This window comes from Lissotriton helveticus, chromosome 8 (assembly GCF_964261635.1).
Source record: "Lissotriton helveticus chromosome 8, aLisHel1.1, whole genome shotgun sequence".
NCBI lineage: Eukaryota > Metazoa > Chordata > Amphibia > Caudata > Salamandridae > Lissotriton > Lissotriton helveticus.
This window is the reverse complement of record NC_136069.1, coordinates 346,842,368-346,866,357: the sequence shown is the minus strand read 5'-3', so window position 1 is coordinate 346,866,357 and position 23,990 is coordinate 346,842,368. Positions and strand designations below refer to the sequence as shown.

The 23,990-nt window shown below is 46.1% G+C and overlaps 1 protein-coding gene and 1 long non-coding RNA gene across 2 annotated transcripts in view; one reads left to right on the top strand and one right to left on the bottom strand.

Moving 5' to 3' along the window:
* MTUS2 (microtubule associated scaffold protein 2) overlaps positions 1-13,893 on the bottom strand; it is a 1,701,731-nt gene extending 1,687,838 nt beyond the window's left edge. The window contains exon 1 of the mRNA XM_078657132.1: positions 13,319-13,893. The gene's annotated coding sequence lies outside the window, so the exon portion shown is untranslated. The remainder of the gene's footprint in view (positions 1-13,318) is intronic.
* Positions 13,894-13,996: 103 nt separating this feature from the next.
* LOC144772673 (uncharacterized) overlaps positions 13,997-23,990 on the top strand; it is a 62,658-nt gene continuing 52,664 nt past the window's right edge. Inside the window, exon 1 of the long non-coding RNA XR_013599821.1 lies at positions 13,997-14,112. This is a non-coding gene — a long non-coding RNA (uncharacterized LOC144772673). The remainder of the gene's footprint in view (positions 14,113-23,990) is intronic.

Here is a 23,990-nt window from a genome sequence, read left to right as displayed (position 1 = left end):
AAAGTCTTACATTTAGGATTTTTCTCAGTTTAGGAGTAGTAATGTTAGGACTCCTGACACTACCCTGCATGACCCCCCAGCACTACCTGAACTCTAAAGCACTACCCTGCACTACACAGCACTACCCTAAACCCTAAAACACTGCCCCCAGCATGAACCCCCGACCCCCAGTCCGGTCCCTACACTCAAACACTACCCTGCACGACCCCCCCCAGCACTACCCTAAACCCTAAAACACTACCCCCAGAACGACCCCCAGTCCGGTCCCCACACTTAAACACTACCCTGCACGACCCCCCAGCACTACCCTGAACTCTAAAACACTACCCTGCACTACACAGCACTACCCTAAACCCTAAAACACTACCCCAGCATGACCCCCTGACCCCCAGCCCGGTCCCTACACTCAAACACTACACTGCACGACCCCCCCAGCACTACCCTAAACCCTAAAACACTACACAAACACAAGACTACCCTAAACCCTAAAACACTACCCCCTGCATGACCCCCCCAAACCTCCAGTCCGATCCCCACACTCAAACATTACCCTGTACGACCCCCGAGCACCATAACCTAAAACCTGTAACACTACCCTAAACACCACAACACTACCCCAGCACGACCCTCCCTCAACTCCCTGTCCGGTCCCTACACTCAGTCACTACCCTGCACAATCCCAAAGCACTACCCTAAACCCTAAAACACTACCCTACACTACACAAAGACCACAATAGTATAATAAATAAGGCATACAAATAGTGTAATACATAAGGCACCGATCTACCATTCAGCATGCAGCTTGAATAGAATGTTAATAGTAGTCTGTTTAAAGTCCAGTAGTATTCAAATTGTTTGTATTCACTAAGTGTTCTGCATTGTAAACGAAGACTATGCGATTACAAATAAGTATGTGCTTAGTATTCTGTTAGTATTCAAGAAGTACCACTCACATATCAGTAGTCTTCATGCACTAGCCTTCCCAAAAAGAATACTATTGAATACTAAAATTGGCATAAAATAGTCTTCAAATGCTATAAAAAGACAGGTTAACCACTAAATGTAGTATTCCACTTCGGTAAGGGTAAATGCCTTCTGTGAATACCAAAAGTCTTAAAAATAGGATTGTTCTCAGTTTAGGAGTAGTAAAGTTAGGACTCCTAACTTTAGGACTCTTAAATGCCTTCTATATATATATATATATATATATATATATATATATATATATATATATATATAAAGATAGAGTGAAGATAGAGTTTCCATAGTAAATCCAAAAGGGAAGAATGAGTCTTGATGAAGTAGAATCCAAAATAAAGGTTTTTATTTCCAATATTCAGCATCGCACTGGAGTGCTGCCGTTCGCCCAAAGATCCAACCGCTTAATGCAGTAAAGGCAGCTGCTGGACCAACGGGAGAACAACATCACAGGCAATGCATCTTCAAACAAGTACATATTTGAAGATACACTCCAGGTAACGAAACATACACACGAGCAGATTGGAATCTCGGTGAGAGTTCCAAATGAGTCAAAAATGAACATAGAAGAAATACAAATAATAAAAGTGACACGAACCTCTTTACAGTCTGTCTATCTGTCTGTCTGTTTGTCCTTTATGCATTACTACACCATTCATCCGATCGCCATGAAACTTTGGGAAGTTGTTGAGTACACTCCGCGAAGGTTTCTGGCATAACATTTTTTTAAATGTCGAAGCCAGATTAGAAGCTGTTCGAATACAAACTGATCAAGCCCGTTCTTCTCAAACGAACGAGCATCGAGAATCGCTCCGAAGGTGAATTCCTCGAATGTAACCCGGCCCTCCTCGAGCGCAGCTACGCGCGTTGAGGGGGCCGGAGAAGCTGCCCAAACATGTCGAATCAGTCTTCGTTGTGCCGAGACGGAGTGTTGGCGAGACGGAGGGGAAGTAGTCTAGGGTGAAAGACACAGGGGCCAATATCGAGTGCGAGACACAAGTATCATTAGAAGGCGTACACAAACCTAAGAAAAAAGTTAAAATGTCACCTTAAAAGGCCATTCTGAGGTATTCAGAAGAAATAGGCCAATCCCAGAAAACATAGGAAACTCTTAATACTAAATAACATCCTATTTACATATATACAAGTATCAGATAAGCAAAGCAGAGTAAATCAATAACAAGGAGGTCGGAGAGATACTTATCTTTCTGAGCAGCAGCAACATTCCTTTCTTCTGAGATCGCAGCAACGCGCGACGGGTAAGCTAGTATATATATATATATATATATATATATATATATATATATATATATATATGTTATGTTAGTAATATTTATACAGCGCGGCTGTTACCCTGTGGTGTCTTGGCGTATATACACATACATATATTACCTACTGGCGGTCGCCAGTAGGTAGTTATAGTTAGGATTGTTTTCTATAGGAAATCCGCAAAATTCGATTGGGAATAACTTTGGCGCCGGTTGAGGAATCTGCCTGTAATTTTCCTTAAATTTGCCTTGCTGCGCTCCGCTCCTTCCCTGAAAGTTTGGGGGGGATTCGTCAAGCGGGGGCCCATGTTAATTTCCATAGGGCGGTTGGACTCACTTTTAGCCTGAACGGCTGAATGGATTTCCACAAAACTTGGCAAAATTGTAGGGACTGGTAGCCCGATGTGCCTTTGCTATGTCTCAAGATATGTGCTCCAGTGGATTTTGAATAATTTAGGTTAAAAAATATATATATATATATCTGGGCGGAGCCTAACCACACATCTGATCTGATTGGCTGTCAGCACTTCATCCAAGAAGTGTTGGCAGCCATCTTGGGACCAATATACATGATAGCACCTCATTAAAAAGCATTGTAGTTAATAGAGGGTTTTAGGACTTTAGTTACATTATAAATCATTTGTTGATGGTACCATACTCATTTTAGGAATTGTGGTGTATTCTAAGGTGATTTTACCATGTGAAAAAGCCTTCTGCTGTGATATCATGAATCATGTTTGAAAGAAAACTAATATCTCATGATTTTCCCACAGTGGTTTGGAAGGGGATCTATAAGCTAAACTGAAAGCATATTTTCTGTAAATTCACATTATCTTTCTCAGTCATGTGAGACTGAAGTCTGACATTCTCAGTAAAACATGTACATCCAACAAGGACAGACTGTCAGTTGATTCCTTTGTGTTCTACTGCAGCCTCCTAGAGTGTTCTAAAGAACAACTAGAGCGCTAACAGTCCTACTTATTACAAAGGTATAGCACACCTGAAGCCATCGTGATGGGAATAAAGTGGTAACTCTTAAAACATTTAATTTAAAAAGGAACAAAATGAGGGGGTATATTATGCCATAGAAAGTATTATTAGTGCTGCAGAAAGAAAAATTAGGGCACATTTTGAGTGACTTCTCAAATCCTCTTCAATTTCATTAAAACATTCTGACATACAGTCTCCCAAGATGGCCACCAGAGACAAAAGAGCCCAAATGTAGCCCAAATATCACCCAGATGTAGCCCAAGTATAGCCCAATGACAGAATGTCCCAGAGTGTTCTAAAGAACAACTAGAGAGCTAACAGTCTTACTTATGACAAAAGTATGGCACACCAGAAGCCATCTTGATTGGAATGAAGTGGTAAGTCTGAAAACATTTAATTTAAAAAGGAACAAAATGAGGGGGTTCATTTTGCCATAGAAAGTATGATTGGTGGTTCAGAAAGAAAAATTATGGATCATTTTGAGTGACTTCTCAAATCCTCTTCTATTTCATTAAAAAAAATCTGACATGCAGACTGAAACATGCACTTTGAATACCAGCAGCAGACTTCCCTGGTGAGCAGTAGCTTTACTACAGTGATCTAATGAGCAACTAGAGTGCTAACATTCAGAATTTATGGCAAATGTGTGACACATCTAAAAGCCTTCTTGATGGAACCAAAGTAAACAAGCATTGAAAATGCAATCGATCTCGCCCTCGTTTAAGTTAAAGCCATTCTGTTTGTAATGAGGTGGCTTTTTAGCTTTGCTTTTATTAGTGTTTTTTAAACTTTCATGTAAATAACATGCATCTGTATGCATATATGTATATGTATGCATGCATTTATATTTGTATTTATATAGATATACAGATTATATATGTCTATATATGTATGTATATATATATATATACACATACATATATATAAATGCATATGCATATATATATATGTGTATATGTGTGCGTGTAGAGAGAGGTAGAGAGGTAGAGGTGTAGCGGTAGAGAGGTAGAGGTAGAGAGGTAGCGGTAGAGAGGTAGAGACTAGTAGAGAGAGAAGTAGAGAGAGGTAGAGGGTGAATAATAGAGAGTAGAGAGTGAGTAGTAGAGAGCAGTAGAGAGAGTAGCAGAGAGTGAGTAGTAGAGTGAATAGTAGAGTGAGTAGTAGAGAGTAGTAGAGAGTAGTAGAGAGTAAGTAGTAGAGGGGGTAGTAGAGAGCAGTAGAGAGTGAGTAGTAGAGAGTAGTAAAGAGTGAGTAGTAGAGAGTAGTAGAGAGTGAGTAGTAGAGAGTGAGTAGTAGAGAGTAGTAGAGAGTGAGTAGCAGAGAGAGAATAGTAGAGTAGTAGAGAGTGAGTAGTAGAGTGAGTAGTAGAGACTAGTAGAGAGAGAGTAGTAGAGAGTGAGTAGTAGAGAGTGAGTAGTAGAGTGAGTAGTAGAGAGTGAGTAGTAGAGAGTGAGTAGTAGAGAGTAGTAGATAGTGAGTAGTAGGGAGTGAATAGTAGAGAGAGAGTAGTAGAGAGTAGTAGAGTAGTAGAGAATGAGTAGTAGAGAGTGAGTATTTGAGAGTAGTGGAGTGGGAGAGAGTAAGTAGTAGAGAGTAGTGGAGAATATTCCAAAGTTTGGCACAGCACCACTTGCACAATAAGTCCAATCAAATCATATCACTTAGAGTCCTTATTGAAGCGCTGAATCTTGGTGTATATTCAAATGCTTTTATTTTCCTTAAGTTTATGTACCACAGCCAGACGAAACGTTTCGTTCTGTACAACAGAACTTCTTCAGGGCGTTCTTATTTCCTTCAAGTTATGTCGGTATCCTGTTGTCATATAACTAGATATTTCTTCCAAATGTTAGACGAGACGCAAGTACATTCTTATTCAAAGTGACTAGGTATCAATTTTACCCACACAATTCGGGCAGACTTGAGTAATTTATAGCATCCTCAAAGTCAGTCTTTCAAAAATTCCAAAGTATAGGACATGATAATCCAAATCCAAATGTTTCTCAAGAAAAGTCATTTTCAATCGTTCGGAATATCGGTGTTTGGGCAGATATGACCCAGGGACCCCCAGTATGCAAGGGGAATTAGTCCCCCCTCTGCAAACGCGCCAGTGGCCTGCGTTGCAGAGAGGTGTAAAAAGGGACATAGCCTCATTACACCTCTGTGCAATGCAGCCCCCTGGTGCATACTGGAGGTTCTAGGTGGGCTAGTTGGCCCCCAGGGACCCCTAGTATGCAAGGGGAATTAGTTCCCCCTCTTCAAACATGCACGGGGGCTGCGTTGCAGAGAGGTGTAAAAAAGGGTGTGGCCTCATTACACCTCTCTGCAATGCAGCCCCCTGGCGCATACTGGAGGCTCCTGGTGGGCTAGTTGGCCCCCAGGGACCCCCAGTATGCAAGGAGAATTAGTTCCCCCTCTGCAAACGCGGCAGAGGGCTGCGTTGCAGAGAGGTGTAACAAGGGGCATAGCCTCATTACACCTCTGCAATGCAGCCCCCTGGCGCATACTGGAGGTTCCAGGTGGGCTAGTTGGCCCCCAGGGGCCCCCAGTATGCAAGGGGAATTAGTTCCCCCTCTTCAAACATGCACGGGGGCTGCGTTGCAGAGAGGTGTAAAAAGGGGCATGGCTTCATTACACCTCTCTGCAATGCAGTCCCCTGGCGCATACTGGAGATTCCTGGTGGGATTTCAGGTCTTATATAGTTAGGAATTAGCATTAAAAAAAACTTTGAAATTCACTGAAAAAAACATAGGTTTCAGGCCTTATATAGTCATGAGTGATGTAATATGTGACGTCATCAGCAGTGCATTGCAGGCGTGCAAGTTATAGTGAGTCCAACTAACTATAACGTGGGAATTTCAATGGTTTTATGTCAGTAAAATTTCCAGCTAACTATAACTGGTGTCAAACGTATGTTTTTTTCAGTGAATATATACATACACATACACACAAATACACACAATAATTTCTATATTGTTGCAGACTGAATTAAAGATGTAGAAGGTGTCGCATACACTCCCATTCTGCTCTTCACACCACACTCTTCTCCAGTCTAGGTGTTAACTCTTACTCTTCATATCAATATGAAACACTCACTCAATCTGCAGATCTCACATTCCATCGCTTTCCTCTTCAGTGTCCTCTTTCCACTTTCTCCTGTACATACGTCCTTGCGTCTCCTACACTTCACCAATAAATAAATCCACATTTGTAAAGCGCACAATCACCCGCAAGGGTCTCTAGGCGCTGGGGGCCGTCGGGAAGATTAAGCAAGCTATTGCCCATAGGACCCGGATCCCCCCAGCATGGCCCCGCCCCCCCTAGTTGACATACTAACCCACAATTGAATCCTTCAAAGCATTGAGTGGGTTATAAAAAGGCCATGTTTAATTTCAACATATCATAAACATGACAAAAGCAAAGTAACATGCATAATCATCATCATCACAGACACTTTTAATATTCATCTTCATAACTGCAAAAATCATAAATGCAAATTCTCTCATCGCCCCCCAGCACCAAGGGGCCTTCTGGCTCGCATCTCGCACTGAGCCTACCACGCCAGGTGCACCGCGCCTGCGTCAAAGAGAAGTGGGCCCCACCCTCTGATCCTTGTCCGCCAATTCCAGCGGAATGCGGAAACCTACAGAAAAACCATTGAACAAAACCTTGGCTGCTGCCCTATCTGGGTACTGATTGAGCCAATAAATCAATTTCCCTATGTCTACAGGAGAAGGAAGCCTATTGCTGGGGAGGCTTGCGTTCCTTGTTCCCAGCCCCCCCGCGTTCTTTGAACTTTTTATTACATTTAGACTCTGGATGCGAGGAGTGACCACAATAGGAGCAGACATGTCTGAATTTACACTGGCCTGTGGGATAATTGCATGACTTCCTATTGAATGCCCAGCAAGCCCCCTTCTTCTCCCCTGGGCCACCCTGTGAAGTCCGAAAAGGCTGCTTGGTGTGGTGCCCCCCACCATTAACGTTCTCAAGCCAGGCATTAATTTCCACCTGGTCCCAGCCAATACTCGGGTTCTCCTCTTTAGCCCACCGGAATTCCCTATCATAATCCAACCATGCTGTTCCCCCATGAGTCGCATGCGCTTTCACAATCTTATTTGTGTAGAAAACCAATGGAATCGCCAACTCCGGCCTTTTCTCCAACAAGACCGTCGCGTACACATGAAAGCCAAAGAGCCAATTAGTAAGAGACTCCTCAACCCTCGGCCTCCTGTCTTTGGAGGAGCCCTCTTTTCCTTCCCTCTCCCTGAACTCCAGGTCCCTCCTAGTAGGTCTGATGAGCGCAAATATATCCACATACGCCCCTTTCCAGATTTTTTCTTTCATTTCCGTGGACACATGCGTGGCTAACATTCCAGGTTGAGATAACACATTCCCGTGACACACCCCCGCCACTAACCCTGCTTCCCCGGCCTTGGCCGCCACCTCGCATGCCTTACCTCCAATAGGCATTGTCGCTATAGCTGGTGTCGCTCCTGTAGTCGCACTGGGCTTCGCACTCCGCGCCTCAACTACAAGTGCCAATTGCCTCTGGATTTCTAACAGCGCCCCCTGTTCCACTGTCTGCCCTGGTGCCCACGGGGCTGCTGCCACTGTGCTGGGAGTCTGCCCCGCCGCCGGGGGTGCTAGTTGTCCCACTAGACTAGCTACAGATGCTAAGAGCCCCGCCATCGGGTCCTGCGCGCCTGCTGCCGCTACCACTGGCTGAGGGGGTGGTACTCCCATCACAGCCTGGTGCGGATTCACCGGGGCCAATGCTTTTAGTGCGTCCTTAATCTCTGCCAATGCTGAACTCACTGGGTCAGCTGGCGTTACTGCAGGTATTGGAGTTCCCCCCGTAGGTCCCGCTCCTAGCGGTAGGTCCCCACCTGGTAAGACTGGTATGAGGGGGGTAGGAATCAAATCTTCCAATGCAGTAGCAGGTATCTCCTCAAACGGAAGAGGGGCGGGACCGACTGGTCTCTCGCCCCCAGCTACCCTGCCATGAGACTTCTTACGTGATGCACTCCCCTTACGCTTCTGCTGAGCCCTGGGCTTCTTCACTAAGGGGGGAAAAGCAGCCCTTGGTGGCACCCCCTCCCTACGTGGTCGCTCGCTAATGACCTCCTGCTCAGGCTCCTCCTGGGAGACATCGCTATCGCTTGCGCTCTCCTGATCCTCACCTAGCTTCGCCAGCATTAGCTTCAATAGTTGTGCAATTTCGGGGTCCTTCCCCTTTCGTTTATGGCTGACCTTCTTGGGAGGCATCGCTCTCTGCTTATCACAATGCGGGATTGCGCGGGAAACTGTGCTTCCGAGATGCCTTAGATAACTAATTTCCCCACACAGCCGCTTTCAAAACAACGCAAATTGCGCGGGAAACTGACTCCTTGAAGTGGGCGCTCCAATTAAGTCCCCCACTGCTGCCCTGCGCACCTGACCCAGCTCCCGTGCAAATACCAACCCCCGCTCCCCAGCCGAGCCGCCCACGTTGCCACAAGGTACCCGGACCCCAGGAGCCCCACCGGCAGCCACCAACCACCGGAAGTAAGCCCACCAAAAAACCCGCGAACCCCCTCCCGCAATCAGCGGCTGCAAGCAGGCCCCCCAGAACTCCCGGCCCCTTACCTGGCAATAATGGGCGTCTCTCCGTCGCAGCGCGCCGATCTCCCGCCGACTTTCTCCACAGCCGCCGAGCCTCGCCGCCGGGCTCCGGAACACCAGCGCCGCCTCCAAGCCGCTCCACGCACTCCCTCGACAATCCAACGGGGGGTGCGAGCGCCGAAGGGACGAAGGGACAATTTAAATTTAAATTACAAGTAAAAAGGTAGGGGGTGGAAAAAGGAGTCGCCCGGCGAGGTCGTCAGCTGGGGTGGCAGAGGGCAAAGAGAGACAGAAGCCAGGGTTCCTGACCCTAAATAGGGCAAAGGTCTCCGCCCCCTGCCCCCCCAGCCGGACATACGTGTGCCTGACCCGGAAGTACTTGGGCGACCGAGTGCCGATTGGGCGACCGGTCGCCCCAGATCACGTGACCGGGGGCGTGGCCCGGGGTGCCCGGGTCCTAAGGGCGCGCTTCATGATATTCGCGCTTGGCAGAGTCACTTGGTGCTGGGCTAACCTGCCACCGGCGCCGGGGATCGAACCGTGATCCCCAGATTCCAGCGTCAGTCGCCCTGGCCGCGGCGCCACACCTCTTCCGTCCCCTCACACACACACACACACACTCACCGGTACACACTACATTTTATTAAAGTTTCGTTCTTCTGTAAATATGTTGACCGCTGTACTCCTCCTTCACACACTTGTGCATATAATCACAATTGACACCCCTGAGCACTGCATCGGGTGCTCTGCAGAGAGGCCGAGGAGTGGATGAGCCGATGTATCCTGAACATCTTACAGTCACTGTGAGAAATTCACACTTGTGCGTATAATCACAATTGGCACACCTAAAACACTGCTTTCTGGGCTCTTCAGAGAGGCCGAGGAGTGGATGGGCATGTATCCTGAACACATTTATGATCAAGGTACAGGTACTGTGAGAAATTCAAACTGCGTTCAGCCCGAATACCACAGCTGTCCATCGGGGCCCACCCACAACTTGAACTCGCACAGATACACAGGAGCGACTCTTTTCACACTAGGCACTATAAATAACTAATTGGCCGCATGAAAAACTACAGAAACACACCATCCTGCAAAAAGAAAATATTCTTAGGGTGTGCAAGAGCAAGAAAACGAGAAATTGAAACAGGAACAACATCGCTCTTCCCAGGCCGAGAGGGCAGTTTCGGTTTTCGCTGTGGTGCGGCTGTCACTCGTGTTTGGGGCACAAATAGGGGTAAGCAGGACATTTACATGGTGGGGCACCTATCCCATCAGCACTCCCCCACCGCCTTAGCAAGGCCAATGTGCTACAGTTACAGTAGGTGCTTTGTTACTTCACCGATAAAAGGGGTTTGACACTGTGAACGCCACTTTATCTTCAAGTGCCTCAGTTCCCATATTTTCTAAAATTGGGGGCGCTTAGAAACACGAATAGGCACAATAACAGCTGGACCATTCTGTTCAGCCTCGAGGTGATTGAGTTTTCAAAGTTGCGTGTCTCCACCAATAGTAAATTTTAAAAGATACATGTGCCATAGGAAACGTTCACGCTTGAATTAATATATACATCTAGCTATCTATGCAAACTTGAAAACATAAATACATTGCTCATTCGAACTCATGAGTAAACTGAAGAGAAACGTAAAAAGACCAGCCTGTTGGCACAGTGTTTTCACTGTTAAGGTGTTCACACAAAACCAAGTTACTGGGATCAGAAATAATAACATCTTATAGGCCATGTGTACGCACATTTGCTACAGGATAGTAAAAGACAAAACATTTAGCAACTCCCTGGTGCTTGCCACCACATTCTTATGTTTGATGAGTGACCTAGTAGGTGACACTGCTACCTAACACTATAACTCAGTGTGTTAAGTTCTAGCTGCGGACATTTCATGATCCTCCTTTCACAAGTTTGATTACCAGCACAGCCAACTAAGACTTACATCCTTCCATGGTCGGTATTATTAAACGGTGTAATAGTAACATCTGTGGATCAACGAGTAACCCAGAGCTGTGAAGGGTAGCCTGATTCGGTAAGTGGTAAGGAACAATCCGATGTGTAGATATGCGTTATACAAATGCATTTAACAAACCATAGAAAAGAAAAATATATTATATCAACTCCTGCCAGAATTCTAGAAAACTGTCCAAGACTCATAATAAATAGTTTTCTTTTGTTTAACCCTGGAAGATCCTAATCTTACAGTAAACGATGTATTAGGAATCACACACACAACAACAACATATCGGTACCGTGACCCAATGCCACTATAAGAACTGGAACAACTTTCAACAGCAATCCATTAACACATTTAAATGAGATGATTTATGTACAGTGTTCAACATTTCTTTGAAATGACTCTAAATTGATTGTTGTGCTTGATGGGTTAACGTAGTCTGCGTTTGAGCATCTCGCACAAGAGGCAGGCAGGGTACCACATACAACCAAAACAAAGCGTGGCACGAGGCAACCTGCTGTGGAGAGAGTGATGAGAAGCAGAACTCCAGTGACTGTTCTCCCACATCAGCGCAGAGAGCGCTGCCAACACACTGAGGGTGTCTGGAGACGTAGAACTCCAGTGACTGTTCTCCCACAGCAGCGCAGAGAGCGCTGCCAACACACTGAGGGTGTCTGGAGACGTAGAACTCCAGTGACTGTTCTCTAATAGCACTGCACGCACAATGAGAGTGTCAGGAGACGCAGAACTTCAGTGACTGCTCTCCCATAGCACTGCACGCACAATGAGAGTGCCAGGAGGAGCAGAACTCCAGTGACTGCTCTCCAATAGCACTGCACGCACAATGAGAGTGTCAGGAGACGCATAACTCCAGTGACTGTTCTCTAAAAGCACTGCACGCACAATAAGAGTGTCAGGAGGCGCAGAACTCCAGTGACTGTTCTCCAATAGCACTACACGCACAAAGAGAGTGTCAGGAGGCGCCGAACTCCAGTGACTGTTCTCTAATGGCACTGCACGCACAATGAGAGTGTCAGGAGACGCAGAACACAAGTGACTGCTCTCCAAGAGCACTGCACGCACAATGAAAGAGTCAGGAGACGCAGAACTCCAGTGACTGTTCTCTAATAGCACTGCAGGCACAATGACAGTGTCAGGAGACGCAGAACTCCAGTGACTGTTCTCTAATTGCACTGCACGCACAATGAAAGTGTCAGGAGACGCAGAACTCCAGTGACTGTTCTCTAATTGCACTGCACGCACAATGAGAGTGTCAGGAGGCGCAGAACTCCAGTGACTGTTCTCTAATAGCACTGCAGGCACAATGACAGTGTCAGGAGACGCAGAACTCCAGTGACTGTTCTCTAATAGCACTGCAGGCACAATGACAGTGTCAGGAGACGCAGAACTGCAGTGACTGTTCTCCCATAGCACTGCACGCACAATGAGAGTGTCAGGAGGCGCAGAACTCCAGTGACTGTTCTCTAATAGCACTGCAGGCACAATGACAGTGTCAGGAGACGCAGAACTCCAGTGACTGTTCTCTAATTGCACTGCACGCACAATGAAAGTGTCAGGAGACGCAGAACTCCAGTGACTGTTCTCTAATTGCACTGCACGCACAATGAGAGTGTCAGGAGGCGCAGAACTCTAGTGACTGCTCTCCCATAGCACTGCACGCACAATGACAGTGTCAGGAGGCGCAGAACTCCAGTGACTGTTCTCTAATAGCACTGCACGCACAATGAAAGTGTCAGGAGACGCAGAACTCCAGTGACTGTTCTCTAATAGCACTGCAGGCACAATGACAGTGTCAGGAGACGCAGAACTCCAGTGACTGTTCTCTAATAGCACTGCAGGCACAATGACAGTGTCAGGAGACGCAGAACTGCAGTGACTGTTCTCCCATAGCACTGCACGCACAATGAGAGTGTCAGGAGGCGCCGAACTCCAGTGACTGTTCTCCCATACCACTGCACGCACAATGAAAGTGTCAGGAGGCGCTGAACTCCAGTGACTGTTCTCCCACAGCACTGCACGCACAATGAGAGTGTCCGGAGGCGCCGAACTCCAGTGCCTGCTCTCCAATAGCACTGCAAGCACAATGATAATGTCAGGAGATGCCGAACTCCAGTGACTGTTCTCCAACAGCAAGCAGCGCTGCCTGCACACAGAGTGATGCAATGCAAATACCTGCCACTGCTGATAAAGATGCACAATACGCAACCAGCTGCCAACACCTTCCATCAAGGCAATCCTTGCGTGCGCATTTTCTTACCAGTAGGCTATACAGCTTGGCCTATTCAGACATAGCACAAAGTAAACAGGCACATATAATGCACTGATGAAAACAACACTCTGGCGCCAGCAGGGTCTCTTTAAGAGTCGTGTATCGGTCCTGTGCCTTAAAGGGCCAATAGGGGCGAGCTCAACTACTCCATGCAGAAAGGAAAACAAACATCCTTTGTTCACACCATGCAGGTGCGTGGTGCAGCCGGGTTGCAGTGCACTACTTACCTACTGTTGGTCAGCACCAGTGCTCCCTCCGGCTGTCCAGCTCCCTGGATTCCTCCACAGTGAAGCGGGGCTGGCCTCTCCCCTCCGCGGACCCGCGTTCATTCCAAGCCCGAGCCGTATCCCACCAGCAGTGAATCAGAAGGTAGACGCGGAGGGCAGCATTACAGTAAACAAGCGCACAGTCCCGGTGACATCAGCTGCTCGCGCGGGCGGCGTGCACGTGCGTCTCCCGGCTGCTGCAAAACACATCTCCCGCTCATTAGCCTCGCACAAGCCCCAGACCTGAGGAGCGGGGACGGCACTAAACTGCGCCGCTCGTGAAAAATTTAACAACGCGGCGCGCCGCCCCCCGAAGCGGCGTTGTTGACATAGCGAAGGCTGGCGACGCAGGGCTTTCAGTGGCCCCGGAGGCTGGAAGGAAGGTGGCGGGGTGCGGGGTGGACCGAAGGGCCAGCGGCAGAGGTGTCACTGGTTCTAGTGATGGCGAGAGAGATGCCGCGTTCCCACCTCAGCAGCCGAGGCAGTTCAATCTTTGTAGTTCACTCAGGAAAGCGAGTCACATGAGAATAGCAATTACAGTGAAGCTGCAGCAGCTGAGCCTCGGATGCTCTCGCGCTGTAATGCGCCTCCCACTCTGGCTGCTCTGTGCACGGCGGTGCGCCTCGCATAACCAGGTAGCGCTGCTCTCTGGAGGCAGTAGTAACCCGTTTATTACACCATGTGGTGCCGTGGCTAATGTTTCTGAGTGGAATATTGCAGATTTCATTTTGGAGAACGTTCCAGATGGATTGAAGGTAAAAGCATTGCGGTGGCAGAGCTTGATATAGTTGGAGTGTCACACATTTTACCAGTTTTAATACAGTGGTAGATATAGTTGTGGTGTTCACAATTTTTGCCAGTTTCAGTTCAGTGGTGGGCACTGTAGAGCTAGAGTATAAAATGGCTTAAATGCGACCCATTTGCAGCTTAAGTATTTGTGGAAATGTTCTCCTCAATCCTAACTTCTTACCTTTCTCTCTTGATATATAGTACGCACATTTCTTTTGACAGGTTTGCAGCAAAAATTAAAAGGGGCGCTCCTTCAATTTTTCAACTAAATCACCTCCCCCCCCGCCTCCACCCAGCCCCCAGATGGTTGGCGTATTTATCTTTTGGGGGGAGGTACGTGAGTAGGGCACCCTCCCCAGAGTTAAAGACGAACACCTTTACCCCAATGTGGTGCAGATTAGAAGATGTCCTGGGTAACTCTTCACTGGGACCCCAAAGACCTGACCTCACCATACACTGCTTACACCGTTGCATATTACATCACTCATAAGATGTTCAATGACTGTATTGATAACAACCCTAATGACATCAGAAATGACATCACTGATGGCAACGCTGGTCATGGCGGTGGCGCGTGTTATAGTTACTTTAGGGCGCAAGTTATAGTTACATGAAATAACTATAACACTATAGGTGATGAATTTCAGTGTTTAATTAACATTTACACCTTACTATAAATATCTTTTAACATTTGTGTATTAGAAAAAAAAAGTATATATATATATATATTCATTGAAAAAAACAAAGCTTACAGGGACATTATCGTTAGGCTCAGATTTCACTCGTACAAAACCATAGCAATTCAGCAGTTATAGTTACCGGATCAAATTTTATCTTACACCCCCGCAATGCACTGCTTATGCCCTCACATATTCCGTCACTCATGACATATTCAGTGACATCATTGATGACATCACTGATGAGGTCTCAAATTACATCACTGATATCATCCATTGATTGTAAGTGTTTTCTGGAGGTTTCTGAGTGTTACCCATATATATTAAGGTATCATACAAGTTAAATTAGTTTACTTTGTGTACTACTAATGAGTGATAGTATTAAAACATAGGTTATGTGAGTGTCTGTGTAACTGTGTATCTCTGTGTGTGAGTGAGTGTGTGTGACTGGGTGAAGGAGTGGGTGTGTGAGTAGCTGTATGGGTAAGTAAGCAGCAGTATGAATATCTGTATGGGTGAGTGAGTAGGTGTGTAAGTGGTATGTAGATGAGTGAGTGGGTATGTGAGAGACTGTGTAGATGAGTGAGTGGTTGTGTGAGTTTTTATATGGTAAGCAACTGGCTGTGCCAGTGGCTCAATGAGGGAGTGGCTGTGTGAGGGGCTATATGGGTGAGTGAATGGGTGTTTAAGTGGCTGTAAATGGTGAATGAGAGGGTGCATGAGTGGCTGTATGGGTGTGTGAGTGGCTGTAAATGATGAATGACAGTGTATGAGTGGCTGTATGGGTGAGTGAGCAGGTGCATGAGTGTATGTATGAGAAGTGTGAGGGTACATGAGTGGCCGTATAGGTGGGTGAATTGGTGTGTAAGTGGGTGTATGGGTGAGTGAGTGGCTGTATGGGTGTATGAGTGGGCATGTGAGTGCCTTTAAGGGCGAGTAAGTTAGTGCAAGAGAGGTTCTATTAGATACTATGTGGTTGTCTTAGTGAATGTTTAGGTGACTGTCTACACGTTAGTATCTGTATGAATAAGTGAGTGGGTGTGTGAGTATATTTATGGGTGAGTGACTGGTTGTCTGAGTGCCTGTATGAGGGCAGGGGAGTGGGTCTATGCATGAATGAGTGGGTGCGTGAGTACTTGTATGGGTCTGCGAATGGCTATGTGAGTTGTGTGGAGAGTGAGTGGGTGTATGAGAGGTTGTATAGGAATATGAGTGTCTGTATGATTGGTTCTGTGGATGATGCCATCAGTGATGTCATTTGAGATGTCATCAGTGATGTCACTGACCCTGTCATGAGTGATGTAATATGTGAGGTCATAAGCAGAGCATTGCAGGGGCGTAAATTATAGTTAGCTCAGGCAATTATAACTGCTGAAGTTCTCTGGTTTTGTATGAGTGAATTCTGAGCCTAACTATAACGTTCTTGTAACCTTTGTTTTTTTCAGGAAAATTCTAAGGTTTTTATAATTCTATTTCCTAACTATAATGTCCCTGTAACCTTTGTTTTTTTAGTGACTTTCTAATGTTTTTTAAATTATATTTCCTAACTGTAACATCACTCTGACTTTTGTTTTTTCAGTGTGTTACTACATTTAAAAAATATATTTAATCCTAACTGTAGCCTGTCACCTTTGAGAGTGGGTGTGTAAGTGGCTGTGTGTGTGAGTTGGTGTGTGAATGTCTGTGAGTGGGTGTGTGAGTTCCTAGGTGAGTGTTTGAGTAGGTGCATGAGTTCCTGTGTGGCTCTGTAAGTGCTTCTTATTAAGCGGGAAAAAGGGGAAGACCTTTGCATACTATTATGGAATACGGGAAGAGTGCTGTCTGGCGCCCTTCACAGGCCGATTTTGACCCTGAGGACACGGCTGACATTTAATGGGGGAGGAGGGCTATGCAACCCCCCTCCCCAGACCAATTTATGCCCCACGGACCCCATCCTCTGTGGCCCAGCCTTAACGCAATGGGGAGTGGGGCCGCACCCCCCCTCCCCGGGCCGATCTCATCCTCGGGGCCCAGACTTACTGCAGTGGGGGAGGGGAGCCACACTGTCTCTCTCCCACCAAGCAAAACCAAACAGCTATGTCCCAGGGGTGGGCACCCCACGACATAGACGGAGCCTCCATGGAGCCGTGGCGGTTCCCAGGGTCATTAGTGCCACACAACCCCCTTCCATTTTTGTGCAGGGGCCAACCCCGGGGGCTACCATCTCCCTGGGGTTAGCCCCATGTTTTTCTCAACTATAGCCCAGTGAGGTGGTGGTCCCGAGACTAGGGAGGTCCACGCGGCTGTCCCATGTAATTTATTCATAGTATCCCCGGGGAGGTGGTGGTCCCCGGGGCATATTGATGCCCTTGGAGGGGGCTCCATATGCTCTCTCCTTGCTTCTAACATAGTTGCATGGCCTTGGGACCTGGCCCATCTGGGGACCTAATTAAAAACAAGTGTGTGTAACCGAACCAGTTTTTATTATTTCATAGCAATATTTGCCCGTCCCAAAGTTGGGTTGAGTCAATGGCAGACTTTTTTGAGGAAAAAATTAACTTAATATATGCTGCTTTTCCTACCTCTGATCTGGGCCAACCAATCCCAGAAGTTTATTTGGCGACGCCGCAATCCGAGTCGGCTAACAGTCAAGGCGCTCACTTGACAAAATTCATGCCGATCACGGTCAAGGAGACTTTTGAAGGTCTTAGTAGAATAAAGTCTGGTTCCCCGACGGACCCTTTCCCGCCACGACTTTGTACAAAAATTATGCCCTTGCTAGCTGAGCCCCTTACAGCTATCTTTAACGCCTCCCTGGAGCAAGCTGAAGTTCCATCCAAGTGGAAGCAGGCCCAAGTAAAGCCTATTCTGAAGAAGCTATCTGACGATCCAGCTATACCTTCTCACTATCGGCCAATATCGCTACTGCCTTTCTTCGGGAAGGTGTTGGAACTTCTCGTGAATAATCGACTGACAGCCTATATAGAAGCCAGTGGAGCCCTTGATCCCTCCCAGTCTGGCTTCCGGGCTGCACACAGTACTGAGACCGCGGTGGTGGAGATTGTGGATAATATCAGACTCACGGTGGATAGGGGCGATTCAGCTATACTCATCCTCCTCGACCTCTCCGCAGCATTTGACACCATCTCCCACGGCATTTTGATACATCGGCTGTGGGAGATTGGTGTCCGTGGAGGGGCACTGGGTTGGATTGAGGACTATCTTACTGGTCGTCTCAACACCGTTCGAGTCGACTCCATGGCAGCCCAGAGCCGCCCAGCAACGATAGGCGTGCCTCAAGGCTCGATCTTGAGCCTGCTGCTTTTTAATCTGTATATGACACCCTTGGCCAAAATAATTAAATCTTGTGGCTTCGGAACAGTGTCATATGCAGATGATACGCAGCTGCTGATCACATGCGGAGCTGATCCTGCTGACACCTGCTTGCGCTTTAAGAAGTGCATGGTTGAGATCAGTAGCTGGATGCGATCGAACAAACTCCAACTTAATGCGGGCAAGACCGAAATCATTTTGTTCGGTAAAGCTGACAGATACTGGACGACAGAATGGTGGCCAACTGAGCTGGGGGCCTGTCCTGCCCCTAAGCCTGCAGTCCGGAATCTGGGAATTATCATGGACAGTGCTCTTTCCTTGAAAAATCATATAGCCAAGGTGACGGGCACCTGCTATGGCATAATGCGTGGATTAAGAAAGATCTTTAGATGGCTTCCGCTTGAAGCCAGAAAGCTGTTGGTTCAGGGCCTGATCATCAGCCATCTTGATTATGGCAATGCCATGTACCACGGCCTGAATGAGGAACAGCTATCAAAATTACAAACTCTGCAGAACACGGCGGCAAGATTGGTGCTGGACCTTCCATCCAGGACAGCGTCAGCTCCGTGCCTGAGAAAACTACATTGGCTGCCCATACGGCAAAGAAGTCAATTTAAGATCTTATGCTTGACCCATAATGCACTGAATAAAAAGGGGCCTAGGTATCTTAAAAAAAAACTAAACTGGTACGCTCCCAAGCGGGTCTTAAGATCCAGCCTCAAGTCTCTTCTAGTGCAACCTCGGGTGCGAACTTCTAGGTATGGGCAACGCTCCTTTTCATTCCTTGCACCTGCCCTTTGGAATAAGCTGCCCCCCACCTTCTTTCCACTGAGGAGTATCAGCAATTTCGCAAAGCCTTGAAAACTTGGCTTTTTCCCTAGCTTGTGACCTGCTTTCCTCTGGTTTGACGCCTTCTCAGTGTCTATCTCCCCCCCCCCGGTTCTTATGCTACAAGCGACTTGAGACCTTACGGTGAGAACGGCGCTATATAAAAACATTTGACATTTGACATTTGACATTTGCGAAAATGTCAGTGAATAAAAAAAAAAGAAATCCGCCATGGTGGGATTCCAGGTGGGGGGGGGCAAGAACAAGGCTTGGGGGTCAGGGGATTCATACCCTGCCTCCTTTCCTTTTTAGGTCGAGCTGGTGTTAGCAGTGCGAAGCACTGCGTCCAGCCGACATCTGTTGTTACTGACTTCCTGGGAATGTGAGACAGGGAATGTGCACGCAGAGGAGATTCCCCCATGTGAGCGCGCATGTTCACTCACACGCCGTGCATATCCCCTGTCCTACATTGCCAGGAATTGTATAACTCATACACACAGACACACACATGTGCACACACACACACACAGACACACACGTGTGCCCACACACACACACAGACAGACACACACACAGACTGACACACGCACACACAGACACACGCGCGCGCACACACGCGCACACATCCCCCACTCACCGGGCTCTTTCTGCGTGTCCCTCTCTCCCTCGGCAGGCAGCGGGTCAGTCTGGGCACTCGGGAGCCCTGTGTTGCCTCTGGTGCCATGCAGTCTTCGCCCGGTCCCTCTGATGGGGCCAGGGACTTCATTATTCAGCGTGAAGGGTTCCGGATGTTCTCCCGGAGGTTTCTTCCTGTTTCTTTTGCAGGCCCCGCCCACATCCCAACGAAGGCTGCCTGACTTCCGCTATGTCGCCTCAGTTCTTCAGGTCATCCACGTGTTGTTGTGCTTGCAGGTAGGGAGATAATTGCACGGTGTTTAGTGCTTGTTCTTCTTTTTCTTCCGTTGTTGTCGCTTGTTTTATCATGTTGCCAGTCCCGTCACTTAATTGCACAATCTACTTTTAATCTTTGTTGGTTTGCATATGCGTTTGTCATGATATTTTGCCAAAATGTATCCCGCATCGCGCAGACTTCAATCCAGCCCTCGAAACTGCCATTTTGGTGCTTTTGTGGCAGCATTCTTCGTTGCATTAAAAGAGTTCACACATAACAAACGTGATGCAAAAGAAATCGTTCCATTGGAAAGGCCACGTTTAATTTTAGAACACTGCGTTTTTAGGGTAGACCGGAAAGAGCCCGGCCTTATAAATGCGGTAATCCATCTGCGAAAAGTTATGCCTTCACCATCTCCCAATATGTTTTCTGTTTTACTGTCTCGTTATAGCTGATTTCCTTAAGTTCTTAGAGGTTATTTACCCCTGGTCGGACTGGCCTAAAGGGCAATCTGGCAGTGACAGGAGGACTCGTCTGACAGCGGTAGCTATTTAATATGACTTGCCCACGTGGCACTTTTTTTAATGTTGCTGCAGCCCTTTCCCTTTCATGATCCTATCATTTCATAAATATGGTGCCTGCCAACGAAGGGCTCACAGGACACGGAGTGCTTCAAGAGCTCTTATATCTTTCGCAGGCCTAACAACACGCTTTACATCACAAGAGTGCTTGTTGTAAACTAGAGTGCCAGATGTTACTATGGAAATGCGAGGGGGTTAAGGGATTGAACCCAGAGTAAGAGGGTGTTTTGCCAAGGGCCGGGCTTGAACCTGGTTCTACAATCACCAGCCTTTTCCCTGAGGACTTTTCTCTACCTTTGTCATTTTAGGTTCAGGGATAGATGCAGCCCAGCATCCTGGCCCTCAGAGCACTTAGCCATTCTCACGTTCCTTCCTGGGGCATTTAAATCCTACCCCGGGTCGTGCTGGCCTATAGGGAAATTTGGAAGTACCAGGAGGACTGGTCTGACATGTGTGTGTGTATGTGGGTAGATTTTGGGCCGTTAGTGGGCCTGTTTTATAGCCTGGTGAGTTGTTTTTTACTATTTATTCCCCTGGTATTACCACAGTATCTGCAGCAGCCACCCACGCATGCTTGCTCCCATACCTTGCAAAACACCTATAAAGCTTGTCTTAACAAGTGCAAAACTGGCCTCATTTGCAAATGTGGGCTACTTTTTTAGAAATCTCCTTCGCTATTGAGGCCCACTTTTAAGGTCTCGCATGCGACAGCTCATGACTGACACCCTCGCTTGCGACTTGTGTCCTACAAGGAGCTTGGAGCCTGCCCATTGCATACCATTCATGTGCAAAATATTCACTCACATTTTCTGCCTCGTAATTGGGCAGCCTGAGCAGGCTTTGCTTCTTCTTCTTTTGTATGGTGCGCAGAAAAAAACACAAATAGCTTCATCTTGATTAGGGTCCTTCAACTGCTGGCGCTGTGATTGAGGTTGAGGTTCTGTGAATTCTGAACCCATGGGTTCCATTTTGTGTATGGCAGCCATTTTGTGGTTGCCCTCACATAGGCCATGATTGTGGCTGAAACTAGTCTTTTAAGGACATGTAGACCTTAGCTTGAGTTCATGCTGACTCCTGTTTGACCTGAGTGAACTGACCCTGTTGCCTGAAGCTGACCTTGTTAAACCAGTTCCTGCCCTTTAGCTGATCAAGATTGAGGATCAAAGCACAGGACATTGTAGAGTTTGGTATGCACACACACACCCCTTATCCTGCTTTCTGTTCCTTCTTTTATGGTCTGTTTATGATATGGGTTGTGGTCCTTTTATTATGGGTTTGTCCGGCTTGTCTAAAGAAGAATGTTGGGTTTGTTCAATGATTGATTATGGGCCGGACAACTGTAAAATGGGTTTGTCGTTTGGCAGACCTTGCATGTCCATGTTAGGCATTTTTTGCATGCTTGCAAAAGCTAGGACTGCCCCTTACTTGTATGCTGAAGTTTGTAACCCTAAGCATATAAAAGGCCTCTGTTTTCTGTATTCCTCAGACTACCTCATTCAGTTGCTACGGCTTCTGTGTGACGTGGCCTCACTTATTAAATTTAATAAAGCAGTCTTTTCATATTTTCAGCTTCTGTGCCAAGTTCTTTTTTATTAGTAAGTATTCCCTGAGAATGAAGATTTCAGTTCTTCAAATGGCGTGGCCAACGTGGGGCTTCATCAGAGAAGTGACGTTCTGAAGGAGTGATCTTGTCAGGAGACTGAAATCTACTGAGGAGGAGAGGATGGGACTCTGCTACTTTGTGCACAAGGATTCTGGAGATTCTCTGTCTTCGCAGCCCGGTATATTTCTGACCTTCCTGATTTTGATCCTCCACATGATGTCACTCCTGACTGAGAACCTTTTTGGCGTGAGTATTCTAAAAAAGACCGTTAGGTCATGTAGAACTTGACAGTTAAAATTTGGATAACCTTTTGATTAGTAAAAATAAGAAGTACAAGTGGGTCGCTCCCATGACTTTGTTTGGTTTCTTGGTTTTGATTTGGTTATTGCAATTACCAAAGCCGAGGGTCTCGTATATTTGCGAGTATATCGTTTTTTGATAACCCCTTGAAGTTTGAAGCTAGATTAGTGAGCTATAAGATGCCTGGTCTTAGCAAATTTAGGACTGTAACTTTGGAACTTTGGAATTTGTGTTGGCCAACTTTGGATTTGTATAGGTTTGTATATGCGAATTGCAATTTGTGTAGAACAGGTAATGAGGAGAATTTTCTCTATTTGGTTTAGTTGAACGGTGCACTTACGAAAAGTACATTAAGCACTACATTGATTATAATCTTGTATATTTTGCAATATTTTTGGCATGCCTGTTTAAAAGCTCACATAAGAATGTGTGGCTTTATTTGGAAGGTACAATCGTGTGATGTGAAATTAATTAGCCGGCTCTCCTAGAAGGAATACTTAAATAGGTTTAAGTATACAAACATATTTATTCCTTGGTGATTCTGTAATCCCCAAGGAATTAAAATATGACATAATACATATAAGGATCCTTTGTTCTGCGCAATGTTATGAAGGAAGATATGCAGAGCGATTTTTTGATGTTCTGCTAGCCATAGCTAGTGAATTGAGTGTATTTTCGCTTCTTGGACATACATCAGTCTGTTGGGCTGTTTTTGCAGTCTTTTGAAACACTATTGAGAAGCGTTTCTTGTAAATATGACTTACAACTAGTATTTACAAATGGTTTGGTTTAAGTACAGTCTGTGGGCTGTCCTTGGTTTCTGTCCTGAGTATTGATTTGTGGGTTAAATTTGTGTTTAAATGTCTATGTGGTTTTCCCATTAGTGCAATTTCTGTAAGTGAATAGCGTTGGCGCTATTTATGAAATGCATTGCTAAAGCGCGCCGTATTGTGTGTCCTGAGTGTTTCACCCCTTTCTGTTTAATTCTGAAATAAGGAATGCAGCTTGCTTTTATATGTGAAATTAGCCAAAATGATTGGATTTATTAAAAAGAATTATTAAATTATGAAAAATAATAATTACAAATAAGTGCTACAAAATTTGTTTTTTACTATTCATGAAGCTTAATGCTCATACTGTGACCTTCTAGCATTATAATTTAATTTGAGTTGTTTTGCACTGCATAATGAGGACATTAGCATATGACATCTCACTTAGCGCAGGCGTAAAAAACTCATTTTTCTAAGGATTTACATGAGATATGTCTAATGTCTAATATCTGTAATATGTAAAGAACATTCTGAGGATGATTAATATGTAACATACTTATAGGATATTTATTTTTAAGTGCCCCAAATATCAAAGTCGATTTTGGGTATTTTTGCCATTTATAATAGCTTCAAAGTGCTTTTAGGCTTCCGTGAATGCATACATTTAGGTATAATACAAATTTGCAGGCTGTCCTCATTTGGGGTTTGCTTTTAAATGGCCCAGTGAGATTCATTTAAGGTTGATGAAATAAGTACCATTGCAACAAGCACTTGTTCTAAAACTGGTATTTGTGTTATTAGGTTCTGTGAATTATTCACAGTAAATGTTGTTTAATAATCTGGAAACAGAGATAATTTTTTTAGCACATAAAAAGGAGACA